Below are 6,000 nucleotides of genomic sequence, written 5' to 3' on the forward strand. Positions count from 1 at the left end.
GAAAGGGTGAAGGAATGTCCCCTTTGGAAAGCATCTTGTAGCCAATGCACAGGCCATATTCCACTTTTCAACAAGCCCTTTTCTGGCTGCATGTGGAAACTCCTGCCAGGGTTTTGGCACTCTTAGGAGGCCTGGCAAGCACAGAGCCACACAGATGGTGTGGCTGCGAAGGAGTTGCCAAGGGAAGATGAGGACAAGCAATAGCTTTTAGTCCTGGCACCTTTGGTGTGCAAGAAGTTGCAGGATGATTTCAGATTCTGAGCTGGACTCTGAATAGAGTGAGAGAGAGTATTGGGATTGTTAGGAGGTGTGGCCAATGATGAGCAACAATTTTTTTTGGCAGTGAAGAAGTTGCTATCAGAATGTGAGGACAAACAGAAACTTTTAGTTCTGGCAGCTTTGGTGTGGAAGAAATCTCTGGATGATCTCAAATTCTGAGCTGGGCTCTGAATAGGGTGACAGAGAGTATTGGATTGTTAGGAGGCCTGGCAAGCAAAGATCTGCAGTGTTCTTGTGGCAATGAAGGGGCTGCTAAGGGAAGGAGAAGACCAGCAATAACTTTTACTTCTGGAGCCCTTGGTGTGAGAGGAATTGCTGGATGTTTTCAGTTTCAGAGCTGAATACATTGACAGAGTGTTTGGAATATTAGGAGTCCTGGGAAACACAGAGCTGAAATAATAGTGTGGCTGTGAAAGGGCTGCTAGGGGAAGGTGAGGACAAGCAATAGCTTTTAGCCCTGGCACCTCTGGTGTGGGAGAAATCACTGGATGTTTTCAATTTTGGAGCTGGGCTCTGAAAACAGTGAATGAGAGTGTTGAGACCACTGGGAGGCTAGGCAAGCTTAGATCCTCAATATTTGTATTGCAGTGAAGGGGCTGGTAACGGGAATGTGAGGACCAGAAATAGCTTTTAGTCCTGGCACGTTTGGTGTTTGAGAAATTGCAGGATTATTTCAAATTTGGAGCTGGGTTCTGAATGCAGTAAGACAATGTTGGGAATGTTAGGAGGCCTGGCAAGCACAGAGCCCACATGATAGTGTGCCTGTGAATGGACTGCTAAGATACAGTGAAGGGCAAGCAATAGTTTTTAGTCCTGGCAAATTTGTTGTGGGAGAAGTCACTGGATGTTTGCAATATTGGAGCTGGGCTCTGAATACAGTGAAAGAAAGTATGAGGATTGTTAGGAGGAATGACCAGCACAGAGCCACAATTTTTTTTTGCAGCAGTGAAAGGGCTGCTAACGGAATGTGATGAAAAGCAGTACCTTTTATCCCTGACATATTTGGCATGGGAGAAATTTCTGGGTATTTTCAGTATTGTAGCTGGGCTCTGAACACAGTGAGAGAGAGTACTGGATTGTTAGGAGGCCTGTCAAGCGCATATCTGCAATGATGGTGTGGCTGTGAAAGGGCTGCCAAGGGAAGGTGAGGACCAGGAATAGCTTTTAGCCCAGCACCTTTGCTGTTGGTAGAATTGTTGGATGATTTCAAATTCTAGTTGGGCTCTGAACATAGTGACAGAGAGTATTGGATTGTTAGGAGGCCTGGCAAGCAAAGATCTGCAATGTTCTTGTGGCAGTGAAGGGGCTGCTAAGGGAAGGAGAGGACCAGCAATAACTTTTACTTCTGCAACCCTTGGTATGAGAGGAATTCCCAGACGTTTTCAATTTTGGAACTGGTCTCTGAATAAATTGAGAGAGAGTTTTGAGAACTTTAGGATGCCTGGCAAGTGCAGATCTTCAGTGATAGTGTGGCTGTGAAAGGGCTGCCAAGGGAAGGTGAGGACAAGGAATAGCTTTTAGCCCTGGCAACTCTGGTGTGGGAGAAATAGATGAATGTTTTCAACTTTGAAGCTGTGCTCTGGACACAGTGAATGACAGTGTTGGAAACATTAGGAGGCTAGGCAAGCATAGATCCTTTACGTTTGTATGGCAGTGAGGGGGCTGGTAATGCGAAGGAGAGAGCAAGCAATAGCTTTATGCCATGACACATTTGCTATCAGAGGATTTGCTGATTATTTTCAATGTTGTGGCTTGGCTCTGAATACAATGACAGAGACTATTGGGATCATTTGGAGGACAGGCAAATGCAGAGCCACAATGTTGGTGTGGCAGAGAATGGGCTGACATGAGAAGGAGATGATGAGCAATAGCTTTTAGTTCTGGCACCTTTGGTGTGGGAGAAACCACTGGATGTTTTCAGTGTTGTAGCTGGGCTTTGAATACAGTGAGACAGAGTGTTGGGATCATTAGGAGGCTAGGGAAGCATAGAGCTGCAAAGTTGTTGCAGCAGTGAAGGGGCTGCTAAGGGAAGGAGAAGACCAGCAATAACTTTTACTTCTGGAACATTTGGCATTGGAGGAATCACTGGATGGTTTCATATTCAGAGCTGGGCTGTGAATACACTGAGACTGTTGGGAACTTCAGGAGGCCTGGGAAGCACAGAGCTGAAATAATAGTGTGGCTGTGAAAGGGCTGCTAGGGGAAGGTGAGGACAAGCAATAGATTTTAGTCCTGGCACCTTTGGAATGGGAGAAATCACTGGATGCTTACAATTTTAGAGCTGGGTTCTGGCAAAAGTGTTTTGTAAGTCTTGTGTACGTTTCAATAGTGATGACTGGAGTGCATTAAAGTGTGGGGTGCAAAAATGTTCTTTTTGGATAACGCTATGGGAGCAGGACAGGAGATAAGACAATCTGCGGAGGTTTCCCCTTGCTCCCCATTAGGATGCATCATTAAAGTTTGGTGGGGAACCTCCAACAAACAGGAAATTAAAAGATTATTTTACTCAATTATGGACAAAGTATAAATTGGAGGATGAGGAAAAATGGCCAGAAATGGGGTCTTTGAATTATAATGCAATCTTGCAACTTATGTTGTTTTGCAAAAAAGCAGGCTAAATGGGATGAAATCCCATATGTGGATTTGTTCATTACTTTAAGAAATGATCGTGAAATAAGGAAGAAATGTAAATTGTTGATATCTAAATCGAATGTATTAATGATGATGGATGACATGAAAAAAAAGCCTTCGCAGTGTTCTTCTGCTTGTAGCATAGGAGCAAGATCAGTGTGTTCTTTGCAAAGAAAAAGGACATTGGAAAAATGCATGTCCATAAGGACAGCCTAGGACTGCTTCCATCCCAGCTATAAACCCAGTACCCAGGGAGTTGACTGGGATTGTGGAAGAGGATTCAGACTAATGGGGACCAGGGGTTGAGGAAATAAAATCCCCAGCTGAACCCTTGGTTGATGTTAAGCTGGGGAATCATGTAGTTAAATTTCTAGTTGACACAGGAGCAACCTACTCTGTATTGAATAGTTGCAAGGGACCCATGAGTAAATATTCTATGGCCTTCGTTGGTGCAACGGGAAAGCAGGAGGTTAGAGCCTTTTTCCAACTGATTAAATGTAGAATTGGCCACAAGATATTCGAACATGAATTTTTATACATTCCGGAATGCCTGATACCACTAATGGGAAAGGACTTGTTAAATAAATTGGGGGTGCAAATAACCTTTGATGAAAACAAAATACAAGTCCATATCCTGCAAAATAATGCCTGGGAAGCACAGATATATGTATTACAGGAATTATTTGAGACAGCGGAAGACAAGGAGAAGGAGGGACCAAGCAACCCCTTTCCAGAGAGAGAAGATGCTATAACCCTTTTTGTATGGGCAACCAAGAATCCTGGAAGAGCCAAATCAGCTGAACCAATAAAAATAGAATTGAAGCAGGGAGCTAAACCAGTAAGACAAAAACAATATCACAAAAAAATGGAGGCCTGTGTTGGACTGGAGCCTATAATTAATAACTTTCTAAAATACAGGCTTTTACGTGAATGTCAATCAGAATATAATACCCCAATTTTGCCTGTTAAAAAGCCACATTCACAGGAATACTGGGTGTTTTTACAGTACTGGACTTAAAGGATGCCTTGTTTTGCGTTCCATTGGAATAACAAAGTCAGAAGCTGTTTGCCTGTGAATGGGAAAGTCCTTCAACAGGGCGCATGATACAGTTGTGCTGGACAGTACTCCCCCAAGGATTCTAGAACAGCCCCATGATTTTTGGTAATGTACTTGTGAAAGAGCTGGAACAATGGCAAGGTAAAGGAACTAACACATTGCCTTGTTACAGTATGTGGCTGATATACTGTTGGGGGTGACACAGCTGAGGAATGCAAGGAAGAAACCATAAGTTTATTGAACTTTCTGGAACTAGCAGGATATAGAGTGTCAAGCTTTTGGGGAATTGGAGAAGGCTGGTGGTTTACTTTTCAAAACAATTAGATAAAGTGCTGGATGGCCAGTATGCCTGAGGGTGGTGGCAGCCACTGTGTTACTGATCCAGGAGTCATGGAACCTGACTTTAGGACAGAAAATCACGGTTTATGTGCCACATGCTGTTATAGCAGTGTTAGAACAGAAAGGACACAGTTGGCTGTCCCTGAGCAGAATGGTGCAGTATCAGGTAATACTGCTTGAAAAAGCCGACATAATAATGAAAATGTCTAGTGCCTTAAATCGGGTATCTCTATTATTGCCTTTACATGAAGAAGAAGGGTGAGCGCATGACTGCTTACAGACTATTGAGCAGGTGTACTCCAGCTGTGCAGACCCGAGAGATGTCCCCGTATGGGACCCTGATTGGGAATTGTTTGCTGACAGAAGCAGTTTTGTCACCAAAGGGGAATGGAAAGCTGGATATGCTGTTGTCACTTTGGAAAAGAAGATAGAGGCAGCACCTTTGCAAGTGAACACTTCTGCACACAAAGCTGAATTAATTGCATTTATTTGAGCCTTTGAAATATTGGAAGGAAAGCATGTTAACATCTATACAGCCTCAAAACACACATTTGGGGTAATGCATGCACGTGTTGCAATCTGGAAGGAGAGAGGATTGTTATTGTCACAAGGAAATCCTATAAAATATAGCAAGAAAGTTTTGAGACTGCAGTTAATAAGCCAAAGGAACTGGCAGTGGAACATTGCAGAGCACACAGATCGGGGCAGACTGATATAATTAAAGGAAATTGAAGGGCAGATGAGACTGCAAAAAGAGCTGCTCTATTTACAAGGATAGCGGCCTTAGTCCTGACAGAACTTTCCTGAATATAGAGAGAAAGAAAATAGACTGGTGAGTTTCTAAATGGTAATAGGACCTCTGAAGGATGGTGGAAAACTTCAGATGCACAATGTGTAGTTACTCCTCAAATAATGAGAGAAATTATGAAAAAACCTCATGGTGCCACTCATATGGGAGCTGAGGCATTAGTAGAAATGACAAAAACATACACAATAGGCATTAATATGCTAAAAATCACTAAAGGTATTACAAAGGGATGTAAGACTTATTTAAGGAATAATACAAAAATTCAGAAGAGGCCCTTACCAGTAGAGGTAAAAAGAGGCTCTGTAGCTGGGAGTTATTGGCAAATTGATTTTTCAGAAATACCAAATTGTAAAGAATGTAAGTATTTATCGATAATTGTTGATACCTTTTCAGGCCGGCTAGAGGCTTTCCTGTGTTGCACCAACAAAACCAGAGGGGTAGTAAAAGTGCTTTTATAAGAAATAATACCTAGATTTGGAGTCCCTGAGGGATTTTCATCAGGTAGAGGACCCCATTTTGTGGCAGAAATTATCCAAGAAGTTTCAAAATTTTTGCAGATTAAATGGGATTTACACACTCTGTGGTGATCACAATCTAGTTAGAAAGTAGAAAGGATGAATCAATCAATTAAACAGGAAATTAGAAAATTGTGTCAAGAAACCCAGATGAAATGGACCTAGGTTTTATCCTTTGCATTACTTAGGATCAGAATAACACCACGAACACAAGAAAAAGTTAGCCTATTGGAGCACCTCCTTAGACTTTCACACCAAAGGGACCCTTGAAATTAAAGCTAAACTATACCCAGTATTGAAGTATTTGAATAAGATTGTATGCAGGGAAAACAGTTTTGTTTGATATTGGATAATTATTCGTGAAACTCATA

This window comes from Phalacrocorax carbo, chromosome 7 (assembly GCF_963921805.1).
Source record: "Phalacrocorax carbo chromosome 7, bPhaCar2.1, whole genome shotgun sequence".
Classification (NCBI taxonomy): Eukaryota; Metazoa; Chordata; class Aves; order Suliformes; family Phalacrocoracidae; genus Phalacrocorax; species Phalacrocorax carbo.